Source organism: Podarcis filfolensis (assembly GCF_964270895.1).
Source record: "Podarcis filfolensis genome assembly, chromosome: 5".
NCBI classification, from domain to species: Eukaryota; Metazoa; Chordata; class Lepidosauria; order Squamata; family Lacertidae; genus Podarcis; species Podarcis filfolensis.
Window position 1 is genome coordinate 3,344,238 of NC_139608.1, and position 17,742 is coordinate 3,361,979.

General features: G+C 47.8%; 1 protein-coding gene across 5 annotated transcripts in view; it reads left to right on the plus strand.

Annotated features, from left to right (window-relative positions):
* MASP1 (MBL associated serine protease 1) overlaps window positions 1-17,742 on the plus strand; it is a 109,190-nt gene that overhangs the window by 9,503 nt on the left and 81,945 nt on the right. The gene's annotated exons all lie outside the window — the stretch shown is intronic.

Genomic DNA, 17,742 nt, shown 5'->3' on the forward strand with positions numbered 1-17,742 from the left:
TGGCTCTTGTTCATTCATTTATTTCATAAAAAATTTACACCACTGAATTGCAAAAAAAAAAAAGAGGAAGAGGAGGAGGAGGAGGAGGAGGAGGTGGAGGAGGAGAAAGCTTCCGAGTGGTTTGCAAGAAAGCTAAAACAATAAGTAAGAATCATTGACAACAATAATTTAAGGTATTGGGAAAGTTAAAATAACAACGGGCCAAAACCAGATTAAAACTCACATCAACATTCTAATAATCTGGGTAAGGCATGTGCCAAAAAGAGTACAGCGAAGGCACCTTTCTGATATCAAGAGGCAGGGAGTTCCAAAGTGTAGCTGCTGTCACACTAAATGATTGAGTAGCAGTTGGTCTTGGCTGGGGATGAGTAGGTTCACCCAACCTCAGATTCCATTCCTCTTTTTTTGCTTCAGAATTTCACTCTGCACTGCTGACCCGTTCTCTGTAATTCCCATTTAAGTGGGAAATATTGCACAGATTATTCCGGAGTTAAAGGATATATTGTTTGCCACACCAGTTCATTTCTTTGCACCTCTTCCTCTGCTATGTTTCCATGTTGCCTGTGAACTCTTGACGTTTGCGTTTTCCAAAACACTGAAAAAATAGGCACCTGCATGCCTGTATCAGTGTAAATCTTCTTTAGCCCTGTTTGTATTCCAGCTGCTGAGATTCACAAGTAGCGAGAGCACTGCTCCCATTGACATAAGCAGTTGTGCTCCAAAACATCTGGCTTGGGAAGGATGGTCTATTGTCCGACAGAGATTTTTTCTGCAGGTTTCCACCAAACCTTTGGTTGATTGTCCTCCAAGGCCCTTCTACAATGTGTTTGAGGGGGTTATTGGTGTTAGAATTCTTGCTTCATGATTGCAGTCATGGGATTGTTGTCTTTCACATGACGGTGTATGTTTTGACTCCACAGAGTGGGAAGTGACGGAGACAGGATGTTTGTGTTACTGCATTCCATGAAGTGGGGCTAATGTCCTTTGTTCTTATTCTCTTTGCTGTCTGATGCTAGAGAGAGAGGCAGCCATGTTGCAGTGCTCCGTGTGTGTTTTAAGTGGTACCTCGGGTTACAGACGCTTCAGGTTACAGACTCCGCTAACCCAGAAATAGTACCTCAGGTTAAGAACTTTGCTTCAGGATGAGAACAAAAATCACACGGTGGCAGCGCAGTGGCAGCGGGAGGCCCTATTAGCTAATGTGGTGCTTCAGGTTAAGAACAGTTTCAGATTAAGAATGGACCTCCAGAATGAATTAAGTTCTTAACCCGAGGTAACACTGTATATGTAAATAAAGTAGATTAGCCAAAATGCTGAGTTGCTGAGGTCTGCTATGCATGATGCGCAAACTCTGCAGATCCAATGTCTGTTGTCATTGGTCGCTGTGATGTTTGGGCTGAAGAAAGTTTTGGAAGCTCCTGAATGACAGACCAGGAGGGAGGGAACATGCCAGTCGAGCATGTGTCTCTGCCAGGGTCCTACTCAAGTGTAGGCTGAGCTCCTGACAATTGGATGGTTTCTGTTTTTATTTTGATTATGTGTTTTGTGTTTTTATGTTGTAATTTGTATCCTGAGGCCTGCGGGTATAGGGTGGCATACAAATTTAACAACAATAACAACACATATGAAGTGTTCCTGAACATCTGTCAGGCACCACCAAGAGGCTCTTAGTCCCTGATAAGGAACCAGTTCCCCATCCCCGAGGGAGACACAGTGGGGAAACGGGGCAGGGAGGGTGACTTGCCCAAACCTGGAGCCATCCTTGCCCACCATCCCATGACACACAGAGAGAAAGCGAGTGTGTGTCTGAAGCTAGGGATAAGGGCCCTTTGCCCTCTACATCCTCTCTCAGTTCCTATTTATGTGACATTTGTTTTTCCTTCGTTCCATTTAAAACACATTCTGTCATCGTTCTGGCTCATCCAGGATAAAAGACATCTCTGGAATCTCCATTCACGCTAGCTCACTCCCTTGCGCAACACTGTCAGACGTAATAATTGCTTGCAGCGGTTTGGGATTTAAGCGCGCCGTTCCGTGGAGGCTGTCAAGTAACGTTGCGGACATAAGGAGCAGCCCGACTGGATGGGTCCAGGGATCCCTCTGGCCCCAGTATCCTGTTTGCAGCTGGGGAGATGCCCCCAACCCAGAAGCCCACAAGTAGTGCAGATAAAGAAAGGACTCATTTGTGCAGTTCATGGTTAAACTGTGGAACTCCCTGCCACAGGAGGCTGTGATAAAAGGTAAAGGTAAAGGGACCCATGACCATTAGGTCCAGTCGTGACCAACTCTGGGCTTGCAGCGCTCATCTTGCTTTACTGGCCGAGGGAGCCGGCATACAGTTTCTGGGTCATGTGGCCAGCATGACTAAGCCGCTTCTGGCAAACCAGAGCAGCGCACGGAAACGCCGTTTACCTTCCCGCTGGAGTGGTACCTATTTATCTACTTGCACTTTGACGTGCTTTCGAATTGCTAGGTTGGCAGGAGCAGGGACCGAGCAACGGGAGCTCACCCCGTCGCGGGGATTCGAACCGCTGACCTTCTGATCGGCAAGCCCTAGGGTCTGTGGTTTAGACCACAGCGCCACCCGCATCCCAAGGTTGTGATAGGTGGCTTTAAAAGAGGATTAGACAGATTCATGGAGGAAAGGGCTCTTGTGGCTCTGCTCTGCTCCGACAGATGGAGGCACCAATGCTTCTGAATACCAGTTGCTGGAAACCACAGAAGGGGAGAGGATTCTTGTGCTCCTGTTCTGCTCACTGGTTTCCCATAACAGGCATCTGGTTGGCCTCTGTGAGAAAAAAAGATGCTGAATAATAATAATAATAATAATAAATTTTATTTATACCCCGCCATCCCCGGCCAGAGCCGGGCTCAGGGTGGCTAACACCAGTAAAATTACAGTAAAAACATAATAAGAAGGAGGGGGAAAGAAAAAATAATTTAAAATACAGGTTAAAATGCAATTTAAAATGCAGCCTCATTTTAAAAGTAGCCCATGGATCAAAACCATAAGGGGAGGGAAACAGAAGGGTCAGACTAAGTCCAAACCAAAGGCCAGGCGGAACAGCTCCGTCTTGCAGGCCCTGCGGAAAGATGTCAAGTCCCGCAGGGCCCTAGTCTCTTGTGACAGAGTGTTCCATCAAGTCGGGGCCAGTACTGAAAAGGCCCTGGCCCTAGTTGAGACCAATCTAACCACCTTGCGACTTGGGACCTCCAGAAATTTGTCATTTGTGGACCTGAAGGTCCTCAGCGGGGCATACCAGGAGAGACTAGATGGGCTATTGGCCCTTTTCTATGACCTTATATTCTTGGCCCAAACAATCTGGAGGACGTCTGTTAGGGACTCGTGATGTATTCTGTGGCCTGAATTTCAGGGATCCCTTGGGAGGTTTCCAGAGCTCCTTGGGTGAAAATCAAAAGGGAGGAGGAGTTTACAAAGTGTTAAAAAGTTTGAAAAACATTGTCAGGCGCACCGGAGTGTGAGATGTTGGCGACTACTGCCTTGCAGATGTCTGTGTGATTCCACCTGCTTGGAGCTGAGCTTCCCAAAATAATTAAAAACGGAGGGGCGGGGGCCTGCTTTGATTTTTCTCTGGCTTCGTTTCTCCTTGCTAACAGGTGCTTGCCCTTCCTGCTTATTGTCCTTTTCTTCCTCTGCATCTTCTCCAAATGCAAAGTTCAGAGCCTTATGGTAAAAAATTATATATGCATTAATATACCGTCTTTTTCGCTCTATAAGTCGCACTTTTTCCCTCCTAAAAAGTAAGGGGAAATGTGTGTGCGTCTTATGGAGCAAATACAGGCTGCGCAGCTATCCCAGAAGCCAGAACAGCAAGAGGGATCATTGCTTTCACTGCGCAGCGATCCTTTTTGCTGTTCTGGCTTCTGGGATAGCCGCGCAAAGTCTCTTCAGGGCAGGGGGAGCTGCCCTGAAGAGGCTTTGTGTTGCTTTCGCTGAAACCAGAAGAGCAAGAGGGATCGCTGCGCAGCAATCCCTCTTGATGTTCTGGCTTCTGGGATTCAGAATTTTTTTTTTCATGTTTTTCTCCTCCAAAAACTAGATGCCGTCTTATGGTCTGGTGCATCTTAAAGGTAAAGGTAAAGGGACCCCTGACCATTAGGTCCAGTCGTGACCGACTCTGGGGTTGTGGCGCTCATCTCACTTTATTGGCCGAGGGAGCCGGCGTACAGCTTCCGGGTCACGTGGCCAGCATGACTAAGCCGCTTCTGGCGAACCAGAGCAGTGCACGGAAACGCCGTTTACCTTCCCGCCAGAGCGGTACCTATTTATCTACTTGCAATTTGACGTGCTTTCGAACTGCTAGGTTGGCAGGAGCAGGGACCAAGCAACGGGAGCTCACCCCATCGCGGGGATTCGAGCCGCCGACCTTCTGATCGGCTAGTCCTAGGCTCTGTGGTTTAACCCACAGCATCACCCGCATCCCCTGGTGCGTCTTATGGAGTGAAAAATACTGTAAATAGATCGTTTGGTATTGCTGCTGCCGTTTTTTTGGGGTTTTTTAATGGGAAGGAGGTGTAAAGAAGAAAATGTTGGAACCTGCCCAGGTTGGGGAGATGAGTTATCTCCACCGATATCACTGTGTATGATTCAGACCTATCACGGATATGACCAACTTTTCTGAGTGGGAGGTTCTCTGGAGAAACTCAGATCCCACGTCGGTTGCTAAATAACTGCTATCAGGCTGACATAAAGAGTCTTGCTGCCATCCTTCAGATGGGGAAATGTAAAATTCTTTTTTGCCAAGTGCTTGTGGGCTGAGGAAGGGGGAATCCATGCAGCTGTTTCGATGGTGACTCACAAAGAATAGTACACGCAGCGCTTTTTCAAACACCAAAGTATTTTATGGGTAGTACACGATGTGATCTGTTCATCACACATGCATGCAAACACAGGCATGGGCAGCTGTCATGATAGAACCCAGGGAATAGGACCAAACTGTATAATATATACCGTACTTTTCCGTGTATAACATGCCCTCATGTATAACACGCCTCCAGAGTTGTGGAGCTTTTTGCGGGGAAACTGGCCCTTTTTTTATACAGTCATACCTCAGGTTGCAAACATGATCCATGCGGGAGGCATGTTTGCAACCTGCACCGTTCGCAACCCACATGCCGCATCTGTGCATGCGCGTGACGCGATTTGGCGCTTCTGCGCATGCGCGTGATATCATTTTGTGTTTCATGCATGTGCGAGCGCCAAAACCCAGAAGTAACCCATTCCAGTAACCCGTTCCAGTACTTCCGAGTTCAGCGCAGTCCACAACCCGAAAACACGCAACCCGCAGCGTTCGTAACCCAAGGTATGACTGTACACAGAAAATCTAGAAGGAATTTGAGGCAAGACTTTAGGGAGCACCCTTGACCTCCTCCTCTGTTTGAAGGATGCTCAGGATACAAACTAGAAACCATAAGACTGTCAGGCAGGCCACACCAGGAGCAGGTTTGAATGACGCATGGCTCACGGAACTGGTCCGTCACAATACATGGCCTGAGGTTGCATCAGTCGTCTTCCCAGGTGGACCACGTAACTCTGTGAGGTCCATTCCTAGCTGAATAGACGTGAGAGGAAGGGAAGGTGCCTGCTGTCTTACTAATCATTTTCCAGAAGGAAATTGTCCAGTTGCAGTGAGCTTCTAAGATGGAAGGAGCTATGTCTGCCCAAACTCTCCCATCTATTGCAAATATTAGTTACGTTATTCATTTCCTCTACATTTCTGCAACCATCTGCAATTTCTTTTTTAACTCTCTTGAAAATTCACAGCTGTTTTAGAACGGATTTCTCCTGCTAAACACAATTTTGCAAGCCATTTCCCCTGACACAAGACATTCTTGTATGTAATTTTGACGTAATATTCGTTTCTAGGCCCAGTTCCCCCTAGTATATGCTTTGGTGTGCATTTTGGTTCATATGTTTTTGTACATGGGAGAAGTGTGTATTTCTAAGGATTGTGTGTTTTGGAGCATATATCGGTTTGAGAATTGTGTAGTTTCTCATGAAAATGCAAACAAAATCAAAATTGTCCTCCATCCCTAGCTGGGTGCAGAAACTTTGGGGGTGGGAGGGGAACCACTTCTGGACTGAGAGCACCCCAGGGGTTAACTGATGGGGGCAGGCTATTTTTGGAGAGAAGTGAGTCAGAGCTGACAACCAGTTTAACATCAAACACCCGCTTAGCAGACTTCTCCCAGCCTCTGTAGGATGTGGGGCTTCTGTTATGCAGCAGGAATTGCAGAGTTGTTTTGCATTTTTCAAGTCAGCAGCAATCCCAGCTTGTTAAAAAGGTCCAGACCCAGAAACGGGTGTGAAAGGGACTTGCACTCCCTTCGCCCAAGCTGTTTTCAAAAGTCTGAAAAAGGATCAAAGCATCAATGATAATTTTTTACGCTTGTAAGTTTAATCTTGGCCTGGCAATTGCATTGGCTCAGAAGCCACTAGAAACTGAGTTGTAGGGGCAAGGGAGCTGTGGCCAGATTCTCACAGCAACCCCGCTGGAAAGAGCCTGGTGGCAAGAGCGATAGCTGCTAATGTCAGGATCTATCAAAGAGCCCATCATGGCACCCACGCCAAAATACTCATTTGTTATTTTATTAGAAGTATTAAAGGACGTGGGTGGCGCTGTGGTCTAAACCACTAAGCCTCTTGGGCTTTTCGAACCTAGCAGTTTGAAAGCATGTCAAAGTGCAAGTAGATAAAAGTGCAAGTAGATAAATAGGTACCACTCCGGTAGGAAGGTAAACGGCGTTTCCGTGAGCTGCTCTGGTTTCGGTGTTTGGTTGCGCCAGAAGCGGCTTAGTCATGCTGGCCACATGACCCGGAAAAACTGTCTGTGGACAAACATTGGCTCCCTCGGCCTGTAAAGTGAGATGAGCACCACAACCCCAGAGTCGTCTGCAACTGGACTTAACTGTCCAGGGTCCTTTACCTTTACTTTCTAAAAGTATTAAATTTCTTTATATCCCGCCTTCCTTCCCAAGCTGGGATTCAACATTTTAAAACTTAATCAAATACAAAGTAATAAAAACAAGCCCATTGGAAACAATAATTAAAATACAGTGGTACCTCTGGTTACGTACTTAATTCGTTCCGGAGGCCCGTTCTTAACCTGAAACTGTTCTTAAACTGAAGCACCACTTTAGCTAATGGGGCCTCCCGCTGCTGCCACGCCGCCGGAGCACAATTTCTGTTCTCATCCTGAAGCAAAGTTCTTAACCCGAGAATATTTCTGGGTTAGCAGAGTCTGTAACCTGAAGCGTCTGTAACCCAAGGTACCACTGTACACCAGAACACATTTAGAACCGGCAATTAAAATATGATTAGCCCTGACAACAGCCTGGTGGTGGTTAACATTGTCTGCACTTCAGCTTCCAAAAGCCCATCTGAACAGGAAAGTCTCAGCCTGTTGTTAGAAGGATAACAGGGAGGGGGCCAGGCTATCCTCCCTTGGGATCCCACCATCCGGGAGCAGCCACAGAAAAGGCCCTGTGTCATGTGACCACCATCTATGCCTCTGATGTTGATGGGATGGAGAGAAGGGGCTCACCTGAGGATTTTTGGCTTCCGTTGGAGAGGAGGTCTGAGGGGAAGGGGGAAAGTGTTGCTCCGCCTACTTTTGCTTCTGGCCCCGCCCACCACTAGCGCAAGACCCTGGAAAGGGAAAGCATTCCTCAGGCTGAAGAAGGCTCCCTGCCTCCGATTTAAGGAGCGGCAACAAGGAGTGTCATATTTGGTACATGAATCAGAGAAGCGATGTTCGTTTTGGTGCAAGGAGGAAAGAACATTTTGAGCTGGCCCCCTGCGTTCCAGGGAAGCAGCTGAGCACAGGCTTGACTCTGGAGGAGCTAAGCCAGCCCCTATTTCCGTGGCTCCTGGCAGCTCCTCAATTGCCACAGGATCAGCGTGTCTTTGGCCAAGGCTTTGCGGCAGCTGCCACAGGGGGCCTGAGCATTCGCCACTGCTGCCTCCTGCACAATTCTTTGCAAAACCCGTGCAGTTTCAAAACTGCCGTCACAGATCGAGGTTTTGTTTGTCTTCATTCCCAACAGCACCATAGTTAATCCTCCATGTTTTTCTAATTTTGCAGCTATTCTGCCAGCCCAGCAGGCTGTTCCGTGGGGTGTGGCCTGGGCCATCTGTAGCCCTGCACTTAAATGCAATAAAGAAAAAATATGCCTGGGATCTCTAACTCTCCCCAAAGAACAGCTTCGTTTTATGCCTTGAGAATGGAAATATATCTGTATGCTTTGCTCACAAAGAAAGTCTACAATCTTTATAGGGACCCTCTTTCCCCCCTGGATCTTTCCCCCCTGCTTGGCAGGGGGTTGGACTCGATGGCCCTTGTGGTCTCTTCCAACTCTATAATTCTATGATTCTATGATTCTATCACCATTGGAAATCCAACGCGGTTTCCATTCATGAGAGCTAGAAACTTATTTGTTAAATGAAAGTTGGTGTCCTCTGGAGCAATTCTGTGTCTGTTGGGCACTTTTAAAAAGGGACGTGGGTGGCGCTGTGGGTTAAACCACAGAGCCCAGGGCTTGCCGATCAGAAGGTCGGCGGTTCGAATCCCCACAACGGGGTGAGCTCGGTCCCTGCTCCTGCCAACCTAGCAGTTCGAAAGCACGTCAAAGTTCAAGTAGATAAATAGGTACCGCTCCAGCGGGAAGGTAAATGGTGTTTCCGTGTGCTGCTCTGCTTTGCCAGAAGCGGCTTAGTCATGCTGGCCACATGACCCAGAAGCTGTACGCCGGCTCCTTCAGCTAGTAAAGTGAGATGAGCGCCGCAACCGCAGAGTTGGTCATGACTGGACCTAATGGTCACCTTTACCTGGGCAGGTGAGTTAGAGGAGACACGGTAGATGTTTATTAAATTATACAAAGCATGGAGAAAGTGGACAGTGGAAGATTTAAGACAGGATTGTACATATTCATGGAGGAGGAGAAAAATATCAGCAGCTACTAGTTATAGTTAGTAGAACCGCCTTCACAGTTAGAGGCAGCAATGCAGATTTCTGTGTCCGTGGGTAGAAAATAAAGCATCCTTGAATGTTTCAATGGGAGGAAACATTGAGAATGGGGTATAGCTTTCCCTCCTACACCTAAAGGCAGTGCACTCCTAGGCTGCTTCCAGACAGTTGCTATTTTGTGGTTGGGATTCGGGCACATACCAGCAAATTAAGATTGCACAATTAGAGTAGCTTTGTCACTCTTGCACAACAAAGGCACATCCCGAAATAATCCGAGTTTTTGTGGTCACGAAAGTGATGGGAAAGTGTGGGATAAGAACGTAAGGAGAGGCTGCTGGATCAGGCCAGGGGCTCATCTAGTTAGTCTCTTGTCCTGTGGCCAACTAGATGGCCATTATGTGAAACCAGTGAGCGGGATCCAAGCACAAGAGTCTTCTCCCATCTCATGGTTTCCAGCAACTGGGATTCAGAAATCGCCTCCAGCGATGGGCCCGGGGGTAACCCGAGAAATGTGGTCCAGGACCGGTTCAGAATCCGAAGGTTCTGCTGGGAGTCAGTCCAACAGGGCCAAGGCAGGACACGAGGCAACAAACCAGGCAAGGACAGGTACAGGATCTCAGGCAGGGTCTAGCATACAGCAATGTTGCTCCCTCAACCTGGGGTGGGGTCCGACAGCCTTTTATCTTTGTTGGGGTAACGGCCGGTCCTGATCCCCCGGCGACTCACCTCCCTGTTTCACCCGAAGGTGAGCACTCCTCCTGCAAGTACTCAGGTCTCTCCTTCTCTCAGACCTCAGTCTCTGCAGCTCGGGAGATGTTGGTGGGTTACTAGACCCAGAGGCCGCCTCAGCCTCCCCTGACCCAACCAGTAGTGGAGCAGCTGTAAGTGATGGCCCAGCTGAAGGCAATGAGGGAATCCCCGTATCTGGAGCCAGGGCAGGTTCAGGCCCCTGACTCGGCCCAGCTGGGGTTTGTTGCAGGGGAACCTGTGCAGACTGGGGCTCTTCAGAATCAGGCCCCAGATTTGGTTCAGGTGATGCCTGAGGCAAAGGATCCAGTGCAGACTGAGACCCCTCTGGTTCCGAGTCCGAGCCCCAGACCATCACACCAATTGTGGAGGCAGAGCCATCATGGCTAGCAGCCTTTGACTGCCCCCTCCTCCCTCATGAATGTGCCTATTCCTCTTTCAATGCCATCTAGGTTTGTGGCCATCACTGACTCCTGTGGCAGGGAGTTCCATAGTTTAACTGTCTGTGTGTGAAAGACTTTCCTTTATCTGTTCCAAATCTTCCAACACTCACCTTCAGCCAATCGGCACGAATTCCCTAATAAATAGGTTGTCCAGAAGCGATCTGCTCTCTGTGCATGCACAGGAGCCAATAAACTGCAGCTTCAGCTACACACAGAAGGGAGGGAAAGGGGGAGGGAAGAAGAGAGGGAGGAGTGGTAATAGAGTGGCCATGTGCCCTATTTTGTAGAAGATGGTCCTCTGTTTGAATGCCTGTCCTGTGGTAAGTTAAAGGTAAAGGGACCCCTGACCATTAGGTCCAGTCATGACCGACTCTGGGGTTGCACGCTCATCTCGGAGGAGCCGGCGTTTGTCCACAGACAGCTTCCAGGTCATGTGGCCAGCATGACAAAGCCGCTTCTGGCGAACCAGAGCAGCGCACGGAAACACCGTTTACCTTCCTGCCGGAGCGGTACCTATTTATCTATTTGCACTTTGACGTGCTTTTGAACTGCTAGGTTGGCAGGAGCAGGGACCGAGCAACGGGAGCTCACCCCGTGGCGGGGATTCAAACCACCGACCTTCTGGTCGGCAAGTCCTAGGCTCTGTGGTTTAACCCACAGTGCCACCCACGTGGTAGCCTGGCTTTAAACATCAAGAAGAAAGGAGTGCAGGAGGGGCCTTGAAGTTGCCCCTCAACAGGTGAGATCTCTTAGATGGCAGGCTAAAAAGCCACACATCAGGTGCCTTACTGACAGTTTTGTTCCCAAACACTGGTGAGACCTATTTAACTCATCCCAGAATCATAGCTGAATGGAACCTTCATGTCCAGGAGCAATATATCTCTGAATATCAGTGGCCTAAAGGCAGGAGATGCTCAGCTTTGACCCTGGCAAGTAGCAGATACTCTCAATCTGGCCTTCTCGGTGGTGGCACCCGCCCTGTGGAACACCCTCCCACCAGATGTCAAAGAGAACAACAACTACCAGACTTTTAGAAGACATCTGAAGGCAGCCCTGTTTAGGGAAGCTTTTAATGTTTGGTGCATTACTGCATTTTAATATTTTGTTGGAAGCTGCCCAGAGTGGCTAGGGAAGCCCAGCCAGATGGGCGGGGTATAAATATATTATTATTATTATTATTATTATTATTATTATTATTACAGTGGTGCCCCGCAAGACGAACGCCTCGCAAGATGAAAAACCCGCTAGACGAAAGGGTTTTCCGTTTTGGAGGCGCTTCGCAAAATGAATTTCCCTATGGGCTTCCTTCGCAAGACGAAAGCCCATAGGGAAATCTCCAGGACAGCGGGGAAGCGCAGCACGTCTTCCCCACTGTCCTCGGACCTCCTCCGAAGGCTGGCGGTGGGGCGGAGAGACCTTCTCCCCGCGCCAGCCTTCGGATGGCTGTCCTGAAGACTTGCGGTGGGAGGAGGGTTTTCCTTCCCACCGCCAACATTCAGAATGCTGTTCTGAATGTTGGCGGTGGGGAGGAAAAACCCTCCTCCCACCACAAGCCCCGGGAACAGAGGAGAAGCGCTGCGCGCCTTCCCCTCTGTTCCCGTACCTGTCCTGAAGGCTTGCGGTGGGGAGAAAAGCCCTTCTCCGCACCGCCAGCCTGGCAAGCGGTCTCCATAGGAACGCATTAATTGATTTTCAATGCATTCCTATGGGAAACCGTGCTTCGCAAGACGAAAAACTCGCAAGAAGAAAAAACTTGCGGAACAAATTAATTTCGTCTTGCGAGGCACCACTGTATTATTATTATTATTATTATTATTATCATCAATGGGGGGGGAGGATATTCCGACTAAGCGCAAATAAGGGATCGAAAGTGACGTTCAGTGATTGGATAGTTTTAGAAAATTGTTACCGTTACGTTGTACTGGAGCTCTATATAAGCAGGCTGGCTGAACCCTTCAGTTCAGTTCTGTTCTGGCCTGTGAATAAACAAGAGCTGTTTGAAGAATCGCTGTGTCGTCTGATATGTTCACCCACAACTTAACAGGCATCTGCCCTGGATGCTTTAGTTGAGATTCCTGCAATTGCAGGGGGTTGGTCTGGATGACCCTCAGGGTCCCACGCAGCTCTACAGTTCTATGGTTTAATGAGTTTGTGAGTCCCTGCCCGCCCTCCTGCATCAGAGAACCATTTCTCCTCCGAACCCTGGGCCTTCCCCCCTTCCCAGCCGCCTCACCAGTCATTCCCCCTTCCCCAAAGAACCCAGGAGAGACCTCTGACAGAAAACTAAACAGAGGGGTCACGCGGCCTGGTTAATGTGTGCTGCCTCCGCTGAGGACTGTATACTTTTTCATAGATCATTTACATCCCGAGAGCCGGCTGGTAATTAAATCTTGGCTGCTTGTTTGGCGGGATTCCCCTCTGGGGTCATTATGTCGACATGTTCACTAGAGAAGATCTGTCCCTGAGGAGGAGCATCAAGTACTGGCTGGAGAGAGAGAGAAATGCCTTGCAAAAACACGCAGCCCTCTCAAACAACGGCTGTTTCTCTTGGATGCTGGATTGAAAACAGCCGTGCCAAGGTTTCTCCTCGTTGTTGGGCCAGTCTGAGTACAGTGGTACCTCAGGTTAAGTACAGTGGTACCTCGGGTTACATATGCTTCAGGTTACAGACTCCGCTAACCCAGAAATAGTACCTCGGGTTAAGAACTTTGCTTCAGGATGAGAACAGAAATCGTGCTCCAGCGGCGCAGCGGCAGCGGGAGGCCCCATTAGCTAAAGTGGTGCTTCAGGTTAAGAACAGTTTCAGGTTAAGAACGGACCTCCGGAACGAATTAAGTACTTAACCCGAGGTACCACTGTACTTACCACTGTACCTGATCCTGCCAGGACTCACGCTCAGAGTAACCTCCGCTTGTGTTGCCCAAAATCGGAGCTCCAGGATACCTGGTGGCCAGGGACTCACATTCTAACTCCAGGCTGCATTGCTGTTGTGGTTGTCATCTGTCTGTCTCGAGAGACAATGGAGTACGCCTCTGGGGGGGAAGTCAAACTGTTGCATTAGCAGCACCTGAATGGGGTGCAGTCCTGGGCAATGTGTCTGGAGGTCCTGGGCTGCCCAGACGACAAGACCTTGCTCTTGGCCTTGCTGATGTGGTCCAATGGAAAGCAGAGCAATATACCGTATTTTTCGCTCTATAAGATGCACCAGACGCACCTAGTTTTTGGAGGAGGAAAACAAGAAAAAAAATATTCTGAATCTCAGACGCCAGAACAGCAAGAGGGATCGCTGCGCAGCGAAAGCAGCAATCCCTCTTGCTGTTCTTGCTTCTGGGATAGCTGCGCAGCCTGCATTCACTCCATAAGACGCACACACATTTCCCCTTACTTTTTAGGAGGGAAAAAGTGAGTCTTATAGAGCAAAATATACGGTATTTGGCACTTGCTTGGCTGCAAGAGTTGCCAGAAGGAGGCATAGAAGGTGCGATCCAGGTTTGTGTAGCCTTTTCTTCTCCCGAAGATATCCCACAAGGTAGCAGAGGTTTTGGGGTGGATGAATCTGTCCATTTTTAGTTTCTCGTTTTTCCAGTCTTGAATTTAGCTCCAAACATTTCCGCATCAGTCTGAGATTTTTTTTACAAAGGGACTCATGAAAATTTGCCAGCAACTTTTTCCGAATTTCGCATTGCTATGAAATTTTGCCTACACATTTTTGCAAGCAATTTCCCCTAATATGGTGCAAATTTTGCTGTTATTTTCACATATATGTGCATTCCATATACCCACTTTATCCTAGTAAATGGACGTTAGCTGGCTGCAGAACTGCGTTGCAAAATTCAGGGACAGGGATGCAAGGAAACAGTGTAAGGATCTGTTTTCGAAAGTGGTTCCTACAATGTCATGGGAACCCTCTCAATGCCAGCGTTCTTCACTGCTACCCTGCGGCAGGCAGTCAACGGCGGAGGCCGTCAACCTCTCCCTGGCCTGGCCTGGAATGCGCTAATTGGGTTGATGAGGGGAGGCTATAATCCATCCCTTGTAACGTATATATAAACTCCTCATTAAAGCAGCAAAATTCCATTTGCAGGAGTGAAAGCATTCTCGGAAATGGAGTGTCAAGAGAGCAGGCAGGCGGCCAGGAAATTTGTGGCGGTGCTGGTGGACCGAGGAGAACGGCCGTTGTGAGGGTGGGTGGCTCAAATCAATGTGAAACAGCATGAAACCAAAATGCAAAGGTCCCGATCCAGCAAAAGTTTCTTTTTTTATATAAAAAAAACTTATTGGATATTACAAATTGATGTTTACATTCACACTCCAAAAAAAAAAAAAAAGCAAGATTCTTCCTAATCTTTTGACTCCCCCCCCCCCCGCCACCTCTCCATCATAGCTGTCAACTTTTCCCTTTTCTTGCGAGGAATCCTATTCGGAATAAGGGAATTTCCCTTTAAAAAAGGGAAACGTTGATAGCTATGCCCTCCATGGGTTCTTTATTTACTCTTTTCTACTGCATATCATATGTCACCCCAGTTTTCCAGATATCCATTTTGTCCAAAGTCTTTGTTACCATACAAGAGTTATTTTAAACCTGCTTAAGAGTTCAAATGTTTACAGCGGTCCTTCAAATATAATATAAATCCCTCCCAATCTTTATTAAAGTTTTGATCTACCTGGTTTCTGGTTTTCCTGGTCGTTTTTGCCATTTCTGCATAGTCCAGCAATTTGTTCTGCCATTCTACTCTGGTAGGGGACCATGTCCGTCTTTCCAACATCCTAGCGGCTGTCAGCGTTTTCATTCACACTGATTTCAGTGGAAGAGTTGAGTGCATCCTTTAGTTAAGAACATGGAATCACAGAACTGTAGAGCTGGAAGGGACCCCAAGGATCATCTAGCCCAACCCCCTGTGATGCAGGAAACTACTGAATTAGACCGAAGGCCTAAACTCTGTGAGCCAGTGTGGTGTAGTGGTTAAGAGCGGTAGTCTCATAATCTGGGGAACCGGGTTCGCGTCTCCGCTCCTCCATATGCAGCTGCTGGGTGACCTTGGGCCAGTCACACTTCTTTGAAGTCTCTCAGCCCCACTCACCTCACAGAGGGTTTGTTGTGGGGGAGGAAGGGAAAGGAGAATGTTAGCCGCTTTGAGACTCCTTAAAGGGAGTGAAAGGCAGGATATCAAATCCAAACTCTTCTTCTTCTTCTTCTTCCCAAGGGCTGGTATTCAAAGGCCTCTGAGCTTGGAGGTGGCATCTAGTCATCATGACTAAGAGGCATTGGTAGCCTTTATCCTACTAGTTGGCCGCCTTGAGAACAGAATGCTGGACTAGAGGAGTCATTGGCCTCATTCAACAGGCTCTCCTTACATTCTTAAAGCCATCACTTTGGTAGCCATTGCCACTGTCAGGAGTTCAGCCTGCACTCGAGTAGGACCCTGGCAGGGACACATGCCCAACTGGCATGTTCCCTCCCTCCTGGTCGATCGTTCGGGAGCTTCCAAAGCTTTCTTCTGCCCAAACATCACAGTGACAGATGCCAACAGACATTGGCATGCTTAGGGATCCGCAGAGTTTGCGCACCTTGCAACTCAGCAACTCAGCATTTTGGCTAATCTACTTTATTTACATATAAACACACGGAGAACTGCAACATGGTTCCGTCTCTCTCTAGCATCAGAGAGCAAAGAGAAAGAACAAAGGGCAATAGTCCCACTTCACGGAACACAGGAACACAAACGTCCTGTCTCCATCACTTCCCACTCTGTGGAGTCAAAACATACACCGTCATGGGATAGACAACAATCCCATGACTTCAATCACGGAGCAGGAATTCTAACAGCCACATCTTATGGCAGGGAATCCCACAATTTAATCACAAGCTGTGTGATGAAGTCCTTTATTTAATCTGTCCTGAATCTCAGAATATTCAGCATCACTGGATAACCCTGAGTCCTAATATTTTTTTGGCGGGGAGCCCTGCTCCTATGCATTTACACCAAACCACACGTTATAAACCTCTATCCTGTTTCCTCTCACTCATTTTTTTCCCCTAAACTAAAAAGGCCCAACTTAAAGAGTAATAGAATTGTAGACTTGGACGGGATTACCATACCTGGGTCATCTAGTTCAACCCTTTGCAAAGCAGGAATCTTTTTGCCTAATGTGGGGCTCGAACCCATGACTTTGAGATTAAGAGCCTCATGCTCTACCGACTGAGCTATCACACTGTAACTTTTCTTCATAGGGTGTTATGTACTGAGTTGAATAGGATCCAAACTGCAGCAGTCTGATTGGTCCTAGAACAATAGGATCCAAAAGGCAGCAGTCTGATTGGTCCTAGAACAATAGGACAATAGGATCCAAAAGGCAGCAGTCTGATTGGTCCTAGAACAATAGGATTCAGAATGCAGCAGTCTGATTGGTCCTAGAACAATGCAGCAGTATGATTGGTTGGCAGGAACCACCCAATCATGCTCCAGATAGAAGTGAATCCACAACCTGATTGGCTTACAGTAGAATTCCGGAATTAGCCAATCATGTGCAGCCCATTGTGTAAATAATGTATATAAAGCCGATACTTTGAGGGGACTTTCATTCATTCCTCCTCACCACTATGAGCTGCATAAAGAGCATGAAATCACTTTGCGACTCTGAGTATATTTCATAGGGCATCACTGCCTCCCATTGGAGTGAGTTCCATAGTTTAGCTATGTGCTGCAAGAAGACTTTCTTTCTTTCTTTCTTTCTTTCTTTCTTTCTTTCTTTCTTTCTTTCTTTCTTCTTTCTGCTGTGTCAAACAACTTGCATGACTGCATTCTGCATCCACAAGGGATCTTGCAATCTGTCTTCCTACCCAGGGCCTGATTTAGGTTTGATGAGGCTCTGAGCTACTGAAGGTAATGGGGCCCTCTCTATTTCCAGCTGTCCTTTGTCAACAACAAATTGTCGCTGTTCTTTGTGTTGAATATATGGTATATGGTAATTTATAGACCTAATAGGTATCTAAAAGGCAAAAGATTTATACGATCTGAGGTGAAACCAGAGTATAGACCTAATAGGTATCTAAAGCCATTTGCACGTAACAAAATATGTACATCATAGGAGCCTACACAACACAAAACACTGTTGCTGCATGTAGATTTTATTTTATTTGTTTTTTATCTTATATTTTGGAAATATACATCCAGGTTTTTTCCTTTGATTTTTTTGGCGCCCCCAAGAGAGTGGGGCCCTAAGCTATAGCTTGTTTAGCTTATACGTAAATCCGGCACCTGGGATATGGGTGGCGCTGTGGGTTAAACCACAGAGCTTAGGACTTGCCGATCATTAGGTTGGTGGTTCGAATCCCCACAATGGGGTGAGCTCCTGTTGCTCTGTCGCTGCTCCTGCCAACCTAGCAGTTCGAAAGCATGTCAAAGTGCAAGTAGATAAATAGGTACCACTCCAGTGGGAAGGTAAACGGCGTTTCCGTGCGCTGCTCTGGTTCGCCAGAAGCGGCTTAGTCATGCTGGCCACATGACCCGGAAGCTGTCCGCTGGCTCCCTCGGCCAATAAAGCGAGATGAACGACGCAACCCC